We start from the raw sequence: 13935 nt of genomic DNA, 5'->3' as shown, positions 1-13935 counted from the left end.
TTAAATGGTCCATAATGTCACAGTGATTTTCAGTCTGCATTAACCTCTTATTCAGCAACTATCTCCAGTACGAGGGGAACATCTAGTAAAAACATGCTCTTTAAAGCACACAGTATTGCACAGAGAAAATTAGCAATATGTTGGCTGTGCCTACATAAATAAAACATTGGCTTCAAAACTAAACCCCCACAGTGAATAGAACAGTGGAAAATTAACCAGCTAGTGCATGTTTCCATGCTCCGTGAAGTCAATGGAAAGCAGGCGTTGAGTTGGGCCATGACAGTTGTGGCCTGATTTTTCAAATGAGCTGAGCACCTTGAGCTCAGGTTGACTCAAGTGAGAGCTGGGATTGCTCAGCTTTGGAAATCAGGCTGTTACTCTGTTAGCAACTTCAGTGGACTTCCTTACTTGGTGGACTCGTTAAGTGATCTTACGTCACAGCACCATGGCCTGACTTCTGTTAGCGTCAGGCTAGCTGGAGCTTGTGGTGTATGTTCATTTTATAATTTCTAATGTGAACCAAATTGCCTTATTAACCAATGAGACTGGTGGGAAAATTCTACTCCAGTGACTGAGATATTGATTCTCTGTGTGTGGGATGGGTTTTTAATCCCCTGCTTCAGAAGAGCTGGGTGCAACACCCTTCCAAGTAAACACCTGGTAGTAAAAAAATCACTGTCTTCATTTGTGATCAGTAAATATTTTGTGCTTTTGTTGTGTCCCCTTTGGATTTGCAGGGCTCATTTTGCATGAGTGTCAAGGTGTGACTCTTTACCAACAATGGCAAAGATAGGTGGGTCAATATTTTAAAAGTAAGCCTCGTGCCCCAATCATTTTCTTACTTTTTGGTCAGATGATTCTGACTCAACCGTGTCACTTATGCACCTTCCTAATGCCTGAATTGTTTTTTCTGGAGGAGTCACTGCTTTTTGTCTTCAGCAATGTTATTGCTGGCAGGATAAATATTCTTTGTCTTCTGATTTTTCTCTTCTCTTCCTACTGTGTCTGACATCATTCTCTCTCCTTTCCTTCCCTCTGCATGCTCCTCCCCCCATAGCATGCTTCAAGCATTAGATGGTAGCAGCAATTCTGATGTCTAATAAGTTCTATTAGCAGTACATATCTAATGCTAATAGAGCTTCTTGCTGTCCCTGCTGAGACAGCATGCCATGCTGTCTAGGGGCTGGGGGGAATTTCCATTATTGCACAGGGAGCGTGTATCTAAATCCCACACTTTGAAATGAACAGTGGGCTTAGAATTGTATTAACTCCTCCCCTGCCACACTGGGGTGGGTGTCCTTGGCTTTTCCTGTGTTTGTGATCAGGACGTTCAAACAGTGATCTTTCAGGGTATTCCTCCATGTAAGGAATCCTAAGGCACTGACAGTGCTGGTTGAATACTTCGGTAACACTGCATTGGAAACACGGTTTCAGTTGCTTTTGCGGCGGTCTTGAAAGTATATCCATTATATGTTGCAGGCCAACAACCCAATGAAGGTCAGGACTCTAAATCCAGTGGGCTCTTCTTAAAAACTAGGACCTTTTGTCACTTGAAAAGATTTCTTGAGGTTTTCTTGGTCTGTCTTTGTGACAGGGTAGAGTCATCATACTCCCTACAGAAGCTCTGAGTAACAATGGAGTTGTCCCGCCATAAGTTATAACCCTGTCACATATGCAGCAGTATTTATACCGCAATACCTTTCCAAATGACCTTTAGAGCAAGGACATTGGATACCCTGGATTCATTCTTTGCCTGACAGTGAGAAAGCATACTTTTCAACATCACTTAGTTTCACAGAGCCAACAAGCCTTGTTGAGGCTCAATTCAGGTGAAACACAGTGCTGCTTATGAAGCCATATAAGAATCAGACAGACAGAGTAATCAAGCAGGGCATTTTGAATTCAAAAACATATTTGCTAGAAGAATTTGAAGAAGGTATACCTACATGGATCACTAAAGCATGAAAGGTGATTTGATATCTGATGGTGTTAAATGGGGGGGGGGGTATTTTGTGTTGACTGTTCTTTTACATAACGTTCAGAAAACGTACAGATAGCAAGTGTATGTAGAAAATGAGTTACCATCTACCTCCTAGTGGGGTTGTATCTTCATTTTACAGATGGGGAAACCAGCAAAGAGAGCACCATGCACACTTAATATGATGATATTTTGTTCCAAAGTTTATTTTCAAGCAAAACCAATAATGTTTTGGGTTCATCGGTGTTTGTGCCCCCTATTGCTTCCCTGTGTTGCTTTGTCTGTTTGTGACTCTTTACCTCCCATCCATCCTTTGTTAATTCTACCTGTCTCCAATCATTCCCTCCTGGATTGTTTTTCCTCTATATGTCTCCTTTTCTTGTCTGTACCTCATACTGCTCCTTCACTGTAACTTAGCGGGTAGCTGCATAGGTACACCATTGATACTGCATGTATGAGAACAAGGTCTACTCCTAATCCATCTTGTTCAGCAAGCAGTACGTGCTTGTGTCCTTAGCTAGCATCATGCTTCTGAGTGCTTCCTAAGATCCAAGAGCTTGGTAGTCTTTGGGTATATCACTGATTGGGCAACTCATTGCCTGTAACCTCTAGATGTGTCTCTTGACTGCAGATCTGCAGTTCATTCATCAATGGTCCTATTGACTTCCATGGGACTGTTCATGTGCCTACTTATACATGGGCTTAAATGCTTTGGATTGGGGCCTAACTAGGCAATGGAGAGGCTGCAACAGCTGGCAAATGATTGAGTACTGAAATTTATCTTTCATGTTAATTCACTATTTCTTTTATCAGTAGATCTTTTTTTTAATCCACTCTGTTTCCCAGTTTATAATTTCTTTGAGGCGCTATCTAGGTGTTGGAATATTTTTGTTTTGTTTTATTTTCTATTTAAGAATTGCATATGTAAGGAGAGACATGAAGGGAATAGTTTTTTTAAAAAAAGTATAAACAGGAACCGTAAAGTGAGGAGCTAATGTAAAATTATTTTTTGCAGCCTAGGGACATGATCCTGTTCCCATTAAAGTCAATAGAAGCTTGGCAGTTGATGTCAGGGCTTGAGGTAATAAGACAGGTGAAGACTTTCGGGTTTTTTTAAATATATACCCTATTTAACCTGTGCTCCATCTGAGAGTGGCAAGTTTCCAGAAAATGTTGCTTCTGATTCTTTTCTTGTTCTAGTGTCTCTCTTGTATGTACAGTTCTCTGATACAGGGAATAACTATCATTTTCTAATGATGAATCTGAACGATTAGCCATTTGAATGGAAAAATGAATTAGCAAGTAGTTGTGAGTTTGGGCCACTGTGATGCTTCAGGAAATGATTAAAAATCCTGTAGAAATAGCCTGTAAATTCTGTAGGGATTGTCTGCCTAATGTCACCAAGAACACCACCCCAGGCTCTCTCCCCTCTCTGGGCCCCCCCTCCCCCATTCTTGAGTAAACACGTTCCCCAGACAAACACTCCAGATGCCCTCCATTTCCTCTACTTTTTTCCCCTGCAGGAGAGCTTCAGGATCACATACCTTGCAGGAAAGGAAGGAGAATATAGATGTCAGTTGTGGGAAGGTGGAGAAAGAGAGTGACTTCAGGCCAGGCAGCCAATAATCTTGTCGCAATTTGTGTCCTGCAGCTAAAAACTCAGGAGAATTGGGTTGAAAACGTTGGGCCTCCTGGAGTGAAATTCAGAAAACGCATTTAGCTGCTCGCAAGACGTTTCCAGTGGCCCAAGTCCTGAGCCTAAGGAAATTGGATGTGGTTGAAGTTTTCATTGCCGTGTTTTTCCAGAGGTGGAGTTGGCTCAATTAGAAAATTAAAAGTTAACATTACTCATGACATCAGTGGGTTGGGTTTCATTGTTCCCTTGAGCATACCAGGTAGGCTCCACATAGGGGAGCAGGGGTCCACCCACCTGGAACAACTTGCAGGATCAGAGCCTCAAGCAGTTTTACTCTTAGAACCATTACGGCACTTAATGCATTCACCGCTGATTCACTCCTTAGAACCTGTCCTCCTGGACAGCCAGAGATTCAAGTGTCTGTAACAAATACCATTTGAGAAGGATGACGATGAAAATTTGGCTCTGACATTTCCCGCTTTATTGCGCTGCCAGGTGTGATGCAACCTGGAACAGACATACGAGGCAACTGAAGCTGAAATGTCCAGTCTTGGATTTGTATTCATGGTGTAATTTCAACCTGATGATTACCTGAATAAATTGTAGACAGGTAGAAGCAGTTTCAGTTACTCATGTTTACTCTGCTCAGTGTATAAATTCCCTTTTCCAATGTTCCTCCCCAATTTCATCTTAATGGTCAAAGTATATAGAGAGAGGAGTTCATGTTTTCAGGGTGTTTGATTTAGATGTCCTGAATTGTAGATTTCTGTCGTCTGTTTAGACTGTGCCATTTACCATATATTATATCTTTCCAGGTAATATATTAAGCCTGGGATTTCCCCCTTTGCTCTCTTTCTTTTTTTTAGAAAATATGTCCTGTGAGGAAAGGTTGAAAGAATTGGGCATGTTAGTTTAGGATAGTGATGACTGACAGGAGACCCGGTATGTCTTCAAAATATGATAAAAAGGACAGTGATGGATTGCCCTTCACGTCCACTGAGGGTAAGACAAAAAGTAATCAGCTTTGTTTGCAGCAAGGGACATTTAGGTTAGATGTTAAGAAAAACTAGAGGGATAGTTAAGCACTGGATACCAAGGGAGGTTTTGGAATCCCTACCACTGGAAGGTTTTAAGAACAGGTTAGACAAACACCTGCCAGCGATGGTCTTCCAGGTTTACTTGGTCCTGCCTCTGCATCGGGGGCAGGGGGTGGATTATATGACCTCTTGGAGTCCTTTCCAACCCTTCGTTTCTCTGATTCTTTCACTGCATTCCTATCAGCCATTCGGTTTGCTGACTCCTCCAATAGCTGATTCCTTGTTTTATGCACGAGAAGCTTGTACTTTCATAAATTAAGATTTATTTTTGGTTAGTATCTGCAGAGGTCACAAATGGCAGGTTTTGCTGTTTCTTAATTTAGCCCACGGATAATGGAAGCGCTAATGGATGGCTGTTCTTTGGTAGTAGTACTGATCTTTTTTTTTTTTCACCCCACGGCTTTCAGGGGTAAACAGCTGGCACAGATATATGCAGGACTTTGTCATTGTAAGCAAATTATGCATTCCGCCCAGGTAAGCAAATGCTGACCCTAGCAGCAATACTGAGGGCTTGGAAGGTGCTGTCAAAATGGGTCTGCAGTGCTCATCCATTCGTGTGTCGGACTGTGCTGTTTGCGTTTGTGCATGCATTCTTTTCTCTTGGAATAATTCACGTATTTATTTGCACTAAGATGATCACAATGGTTTTTTTCCCCTCTTTCCTGCCAGAAAGTAATCATAAGCACTTATAGAGTGCTTTATGTTTTCATAACGCTGGACTAATGCATAATAAATAACAAATGGTCTCTGTATGTGTTTGTAGATTGCGAAGAGGTGGTGGCTTGAGATGCTGTGAACACTAAAAAGAGCAGGAACTGTCTATTTTTAGGGCACCCATCGCCATAAATATAAGTTAATTTAGAGCACTCAGATACGTGCTCCATCTTTCACTGGAAATTGTTTTATCTATCTTTCACAATACAGTAGAATCTCAGAGTTACAAACATAAGAGTTACAAACTGACCAGTCACCCACACACCTCATTTGGAACCTGAAGTATGCACTCAGGCAGCAGCAAAAAAACCAAACCAAAACAAAAAAAACCCCAAAAATCTAATCGTCAGTACTGTGTTAAATCTAAACTACTAATAAAAAGGGAAAGCAGCATTTTTCTTCTGCATAGTAAAAAGTTTCAAAGCTGTTTTAAGTCAATGTTCAGTTGCAAACTTCTGAAAAACAACCATAATGTTTTGTTCAGAGATATGAACATTTTAGAGTTGCAAACCATCTCCATTCCAGAGGTGTTCATAACTCTGAGGTTCTACTATAGATCTCAAAAAGCAGTTGTCAGACTTCATGTTTGAATAGAAAAGTAAATGTTTTGGGTTGCAGGTTGGGCTGGTTTGCAGCCTTTTGTGGTCATTTCACAAAGAGTTTGAAGTCCTGCAAGGTAAATATGAGAGCCCAGCTGAATGAGACCTAGCAATAGGTTGACCAGGTGTCCAGTTTTCGACCAGAACACCCGGTTGAAAGGGGACTTTGGCGGCTCCACTCAGCACCGCTGACCGGGCTGTTAAAAGTGCAGTTGCCAGTGTTGCAGAGCTCAGGCAGGCTAGTCCCTACCTGTCCTGGCTGGCACTGCGCTGTACCCTGGAAGTGGCTATCAGGTCCAGCTCCTAGGCAGAGGGGCCATGAGGCTCAGCAGGCTGCTCCTGCCTGCTCTGAACACCAGCTCCACACTCCCATTGGCCGGAAGCTGGGGGGCGGTGGCTGCAGGTGAGAGCTGTGTGTGCAGAGCCGCCTGCCACACCTCCGCTTAGGAGCCAGAACTGGGGGCCACTTCTGAGCCACAGTGCGGTCCGTGATGCCAGGACAGGCAGGAAGCCTGCCTTAGCCTCCCTGCTGCGCTGCTGACTGGGAGCTGCCAGAGGTAACCCCGCCCCCAAACCTCTGCCCCAACCCTGAGCCCTCCAAACCCGGAACCCCCTCCTGCACCCCAAACACCTCATCCCCACCCCCAGCTGGAGACCTCACCCCCTCCCGCACCCCAAGCCCCGCCCCAGCCTGCAGCCCCCTTCTGCACCCTGAACCCCTCATTTCTGGCCGCACTCTAGTTAGAGCCCTCACTCCCTCCTGTACCCAAACCCCCTGCCCCAGCCCAGTGAAAGTGAGTGAGGGTGGGGGAGAGTGAGCCACTGAGGAAGGGGGAATGGAGTGGGGGCGTGGGCAGGGTCTTGGGGAAGGGGGTGGGGCTTCCAAGAAGGGGTGGGGCTAGGATGTTCGGTTTTGTGGGATTAGAAAGTTGGCAACCCTACGAGGATGAAAGAGTTTCTGTGTGTTGGATTTTGTCAGTGGGGATGTTGTTACTTGTTTTGACTGTATGTTTAGAATATTAGAGCTATTTGTTAGTATTATCAGGGCATAAATTTTTGAAAGCAAATGATGTAATTAAACTCTGAGAGTCTTGTTCTCAAAATAAAGAGAAAACATTTCTTAGTGGATATTTCACATGCAGATTGAGGTTAGGATTTCTGTAGTGCTATCAGGGGGCTAGCCACTAAAAGGGGATCACTCTGGTGTTTTTGTCCAATAAGCCTTTCATCTAGAACAAGGAAAGTATATGTGTATGTGATATGCTGGTGCAGTGGGGTATACAAACTCTACACTGCCCAGGAAAAGGGGTAAGGAGCAACTGTGGATTCAACCAGTCTCATCTAGCTTCATTTGCAATAAGTGTCAGCAGGGCAAAAATTCTCATAGAATATTTACTGGAGCCTCCCACATCTTCTCTCTTCCTTCGTCCCCCTGGCCAATATGTATAAAAACTCCAGGGCCCAGCAGGGTTGCAAGGGTGTACTTGGGGCTCCAGGCTTCAGCCGCTGGGCTAGGAGAGGGGGCTTCTGCTTGAGGCAGGATGGTGGGGTGGTTGAGCTTGGGGCTTCTGCCCGATGGGGAAGCAGGGCTCTGGGCTTCAACTGCAGGCTTTACTACCGCAGAGGGGGGTGTGTGTGCGCTGCCCTCCAGGTTTGAAAATATGTACTTTCCCTTCTCTGTGCTTTTGAAAAGGCTTAATTTCTCTGTGCATAGTACTTTGCTTTGTTTTAAAACAGTCTGTGAAATAAAAATGACTTTCGCCCAGCATGGAGCATCCCTGGGAGTCTCTGATAATTGGCACAATCATTTAATTGGCACATAGGCTTCCACTGGAGTTTGACAATTAAAAGGATTCAATTATACCAGAATGGAAACTGTAACTTGGGCAGTAGGTATTAATTTATAACAGTCATTTCATTTTAATTTGCAAAGCTGGAGAACTAATATTGTTTGTTCTTTATACACACTGAAAACAGAGCAAACCCATCTTGCAGTGCAATTTTACACCAAGAGGAAAACTTACCAGTCATCTAGGATTCCCTTGCATCCTTAGTATGTTGTGGTATGCTGAGTAGTGAGGAGCTCAGGATTTACCCTACACATATTGTTTGAATGCACTCAGACTTTTCCAAGATGTGTACCCACAGGAGCTGCCTGCCTTCTTCATATGTGCTCTCAAGCCCAAAGCTCAGCAATTAGTAATGATTAATAATAATTTACAGTCAGCCTGGAAGTAGTTTAACTTAAGGTTTTCCTGCTGACATGGGCAGGATTGTTGTTAAGAAGAAGAATTTGTCTTGGAGATGACTGCTAATGTGAAATGCTTTGAAAGGGAGGGGGTAAAAAGGAAGGCTTCTGTGATTAAGGAATGTAGCAGTTACCTTTAAACGGGGTATTAAAGTTCTGCCAGAAATGTTTTTCTTTTTCAGATGTCTTTCTCTTTCTCATCTGTCTTATTGCTAATGTGCTGATCACCTCTGTTTTGTCATTTGTGTGGATCTTTGCACCTAGAAATAAGCACAGATGGGTTTAGGCTGGCCATTCAAGGTCTTTTGCCCTCATGGACATGTGCTACAGTAAGCCCATGGTGCGCCAGTGTCTGTCTTGGAATGAACAACCGTGCACTGCAGTAAATGCAGTCTCTTGCAGTGTGAGATAGTTTGGTCATGCGTTTGCATAACAGCACCAGCAACTCTTCCCTTTAATTTTAAAGAGGCAAATAAATAAACAAATGATGGTACTGCAGCTGAAATTTTGAATGCACGCTTATAATTCAAAGCTAAGGTTGCCACAGCACTGATGATCCTCTGCCACACTGCGTACAAAGGCATAAAGGTGTTTTAATGTGCATTGTGCAAAATGTGCCTACGCTATGGTACTGTATATATACTGCTCTGCTAAACGGCATGCATAATTTCCATATTAACTGTAATTTGGCAAGGAGGGCCAAGTTATGATTAATGTGGGAACTGCAGCTCTGAATTTCATGATGTTTGTGTATGCAGCGTAGCTGTAGCATGGTCAGTCCAGGGTATTAGAGAGACGAGATGGGTAACATAATATCTTTTATTGGACCAACTCTCACCAACAGAAGTGGTCCAGTAAAAGATACTACCTCAGCCACCTTGATTTTATAATGTTTGTGTGTTAGAATCTTTGCATTAAAATACAGACCCTTTCATAGGTCTCTGTTGTATATTGAGCATCTTATGGTTGCTCTCTTTGTCTCAGCCCACTTTCTTACTGGTGAAAACAACAACAGATAATACCACCTGAGTTGGGACACGTCTGTCATGATTCGAGGTGCAAAGGATGGGATTAACGTTGGATAATGAACTATCTTCTCACCTTTCCAGATGGTCCCTCTTTAGGTAGTTTGTAATGCTGCAGTGTGGGAAATGCTGCAGTTATCTAAGAAGCTGTGCGTCCTTGCTAGGTAAGACTCTAGATTTCTAGGGTTGTCAATCAGTTTTCACCAGCACTAGATTGCTTAGAAGAAAAAAAAAATGTATGTGGGAGCTGAAGAAATTGGCTTCTTTGTAAGGAACCTTTTTAAAAATCAACATCCTTTGACAAATCATGAAAAGCTGGTGTTTAACTTTCTCTTCTTTATTTTCAAAACCTAGGGATGGATCTTAATTGCAGTTCAACTGGGGTGGGGAAGTTCAGCATTTCATAATGGCTTCAAGCTTGAATATTCTATTTAGCACTTGAAATACATCCAGAGAGTGCAGAAAGAGGCTGAGAGCTGTTTCTGAATCACTGTTAATATGTTTGCAGCATTTATTTAAAAAAAAAAATCAATAAACCACTCTTGGTGGGAAGAATTCATTCTCCAGCATGATTCAACAGCAGTCAGTTGTGAAGCAATTAATTAGCCACTGAAAGTTATGGAGATCTTTAGTTTGAACTGTTGTCCAGTACATTCAGTTTAATACTCCCTTGCTAGGTTTTTGCCAGTCATTGTGGTGGTAGTGTAATTTTGCAAGGTGGTACATATTGTAAAGTGGGCAAGCTGTCTTGGTAGGTGTTAGTACAGATAATGTAGTTGTGGAGCATTTTGAGCACAATCCTGGGGATAATTTTCATGTAATAGCCATAATTTCTGGGTGTTAGTCATAGAGTTGTAGTAACGAAGTTTGCATGGTTTGTGCTGCCAGGCTTTTCCATTCATCAGGGTTTTTAAGCTTCTTGATCAGAGTCACCCTGCAGACCAAGGTGTCTCTCATTTAGTTCCTTTACCCAGGTCTGGATTAAGGCATAGGTACTACACGTCCCACGTCCGGAGGTGTTCTGAAATAATAGCTCAGTGAGGTGTGAACTGCCCCTTGCATCTGAGTGGAGTGCTAACTCTCAAGAACCCATGCTCTAGGGGAGCCTAGCAATATCGCCCGCCAGAGGACTCTGTGTGTGTGGCCGCAGTGGGGTCCATCTCATGGTCTGCTCAGGATTCCCTTAAAAGTCCAGCCCTGCCCCTTTACCTTTGGCTTTCCAAATAGTTACTTCCCAAGTGGAAATCAGACCACTGGCCCTCATATATAAAGTGTGGGATTTTCAAAAGGGCTCAGAGTTCACCTAATGCTGCTGCTGTTAGACTCGGTGGTAAAAATCCCACTAATTTCAAAGTGCTGAGCACTTCTGAAAATCTCAGCCTAAAGACCTCATTTTAATCTTGTATTGGTGTATCAGAAGAATAGTGAAATCTGGTTTACACTGGTGTAAGTGAGATCAGAATTAGGGCATCTGAGTCAAATTTTACTTAAAATTATTCCAGTGCAAATCTGGAGTAACTCCAGTGGTTTAAATGGAGTTACTCTAGGGATATATCAATGTACCTCAGAACAGATTTGGTCCTAAGATTATTTTGTCCTTTCTCAATGCAGTCATCTTGTTCTCAGACACTCATACTACAAGCTGGCCATGCATTCTCACAATTGTCTTGTTGATCATTCTGTTTCAAACAAGCTGAGAGCTGTAGAGAAGGGGAACTTTTGGTTCTGCATTTCCTCTTGATCTGGTATGTGGCCTAAGCTGCAAACAAGAAATTACTGCTCTGCGTGAAAGCGTCTAGAGGGACTACTTGGCGAACCAAAAATTGTAACTATTAATTCTTAGTTTGTGGTACAGCATTTTTCCTTTTGTTTGTATGTGGTCAGCTGGGTAATATTGGTTACTGAAACTGGATATGATATACTGTATTACAGCTATGTACATTTTAGGGCTGGCCTGGTTTTACCTCAGCCTCTTGGTGCTGTAGTCTAAACGTGTGGGAGATGCATGGTTGAAAAGGTCCAGGATTTAAAACTCTTCCCATCTAGTCGCTGCAGGAGAGAAGGAAAATTTCCTTGGAGGATTAAGGGGCTAAACTATCAGTTTCTGCAAAATCCCCCAGCTTTCATTTAAACAAACAAATGAACAAAATGTTGCTAACTGCCTTCCTGATTCTGCTGACACCACTACAGCCTCTGTTGCTGCTCTTAATTTACTGCTGCATGGGAAAGCCAAAAGTTAATTAAACTCTGGTGAGTTTAACTTCTGCTGTTCAGAACCTTGTGGATGGTTAACGGCATGTTGTTGTTGTGTATATAACTTACGTTGCTGTGACACTGAGGTGTGCGAAACAAGTGGATCTTACACCAGTTGTGCATTCAGAATCTACTTAAAGTGCCTGCAACTCCCATGGAAGTCAAAATCAGGGCCCAGTTTTGCTCTCAGTGACAGAAGCATATGACAGAGCTGAGTATAAATTGCTTTTTGTTCTGCCTTCCCAGCTTCTGCCCCTTCTCTCCCCCCACTCCATGTCCAAATCACTTTGTTTGTAGACACACCGTTTATGACCATCTTACTTATTGTCATTTACATCATCACTGAATATGGCCAAGGGACCTTCACTAAAGTTGCACCTGCTGGTTCCGAGCTGACTTCAAGCCAGTAATTTTGATTTTTTTTCCATGTAAAAGAAATGTATTTCAGCACAATAACCCAAAGCCTCCCTTGTTCTTTTGTATTTAAACTGCAGTAAATCAATAGACTATGGAAATCGTACCTCTTAACAGCGTTGATTTTTTTTTAAAGCAAGCAAGAAAGTAACTGAAATCAAGGCGTGATGTTCACTGGATATTTTGTTCCCTGTGGTTTGTTTTCAGATACATTTTGTAAGCTGTACAGAAGACTTTAATCCTGGCTGCCTTTCCCACGCATATTGTATGTGAGGTTTTTGTTCCTTAAAGTACATTCCTTAGCCAATATACTGTTAAGTAGGGCAGTGCACTGTATGCAGCTCCTTGTGTTGAGCTCGTCTTTGTGAATGTAATAAGCGGCTCTTACTGTAGCCTCTCCAGAGCAGTGTCAAATCCAACCTTAAGGCTCCCAGGTAGTTATCATGCTCATGTTGTCATTAGGAGCTAAGCACTCATTTGGCTTGATGCATCTGGTGTGTGTATCTTAAAAAACAAACCTCACCTATGAAATAACAGACAGGAAATGCAAGTGTGGGACTTCTGTGGTGGTTCTTCCCAGCAAGTACAGATGAGGGACTTAAATTTTGTGTAAGTCTTATGCTGGCTGTCTGTACAAGGATGAATTTCACATACTATGCGGAGGTTTCTGTGTTCAAGGTGCTGCAGTGTATGTCACTCTGTGTGACAGGCTCCATTTCCAGGACTTGTATTACGTACTATCCTTAGGCCCAGGGGGCTGGATCCTTGCTTTTAGTGACATATATGCAGGGCAGATCAATATACACTGCAAACTCCAGAAAAGTGAGAGATGAATAACCAGGAGTGAGCGTGAGCTACATTTTTCTTTACCTGTAGAGGTACATGAGGCCGATAAATGGATGACCCAACTCCTCCAAGATTCCACTGCTGCTCTGAAGATAGAAGCATCCCTTAAAATTTGCCTGCTCATGACAGTATTTAAAAGCCTATCTTTGGAGAGGAGATGCTAGGAATAGAAAAATGCACCCTGTGTAGTCCTTGAAATAGAATAATTCACTGTAAATTACACCATGCAGTAATTATTGGCTAAAAAAATTCAACCACAGTGACAAAGAATGTGAAAAATGCAGTTGAACGTTCTAAACTCCAAAAATAATACAAATCAAAATCTTTTTTTAAATCTTGGTTTCTGGGTGCTGGAATTGACAATGTTCAGAGTCGATGCACCGTACTGACAGCAAGCACCGCCCCTTCTCTCACTAGCTCTTTTCTATCATATTTCTCTCATCTGTCACGAGCTATAGAAGATTTCAGAGTAACAGCCGTGTTAGTCTGTATTCGCAAAAAGAAAAGGAGTACTTGTGGCACCTTAGAGACTAACCAATTTATTTGAGCATGAGCTTTCGTGAGCTACAGCTCACTTCATCGGATGCATGCCGTGGAAACTGCAGCAGACTTTATTTATACACAGAGAATATGAAAAAATACCTCCTCCCACCCCACTGTCCTGCTGGTAATAGCTTATCTAAAGTGATCATCAGGTGGGCCATTTCCAGCACAAATCCAGGTTTTCTCACCCTCCACCCCCCCACACAAATTCACTCTCCTGCTGGTGATAGCCCATCCAAAGTGACAACTCTTTACACAATGTGCATGATAATAAAGTTGGGCCATTTCCTGCACAAATCCAGGTTCTCTCACCCCCTCACCCCCCTCCGAAAAACCACACACACAAACTCACTATCCTGCTGGTAATAGCTCATCCAAAGTGACCATTCTCCCTACAATGTGCATAATTAAGAGGCGCAGGCAACTGAATTGCTCTCTTTATTCTCTTGAGCAAAAGGGTTGTCCCATTGTGTAGGGATAGCTGTCCACAAATAAATAGTAATATTTCATAGAATCATAGAATATCAGGGTTGGAAGGGACCCCAGAAGGTCATCTAGTCCAACCCCCTGCTCAAAGCAGGA

General features: G+C 42.7%; 1 protein-coding gene across 9 annotated transcripts in view; it reads left to right on the top strand.

The window, feature by feature from the left end:
• Nucleotides 1–13935, top strand: part of ARHGAP32 (Rho GTPase activating protein 32) — a 400497-nt gene that overhangs the window by 175915 nt on the left and 210647 nt on the right. The gene's annotated exons all lie outside the window — the stretch shown is intronic.

Source organism: Caretta caretta, chromosome 22 (assembly GCF_965140235.1).
Source record: "Caretta caretta isolate rCarCar2 chromosome 22, rCarCar1.hap1, whole genome shotgun sequence".
Classification (NCBI taxonomy): domain Eukaryota; kingdom Metazoa; phylum Chordata; order Testudines; family Cheloniidae; genus Caretta; species Caretta caretta.
This window is presented reverse-complemented; position numbering and strand designations above follow the sequence as displayed.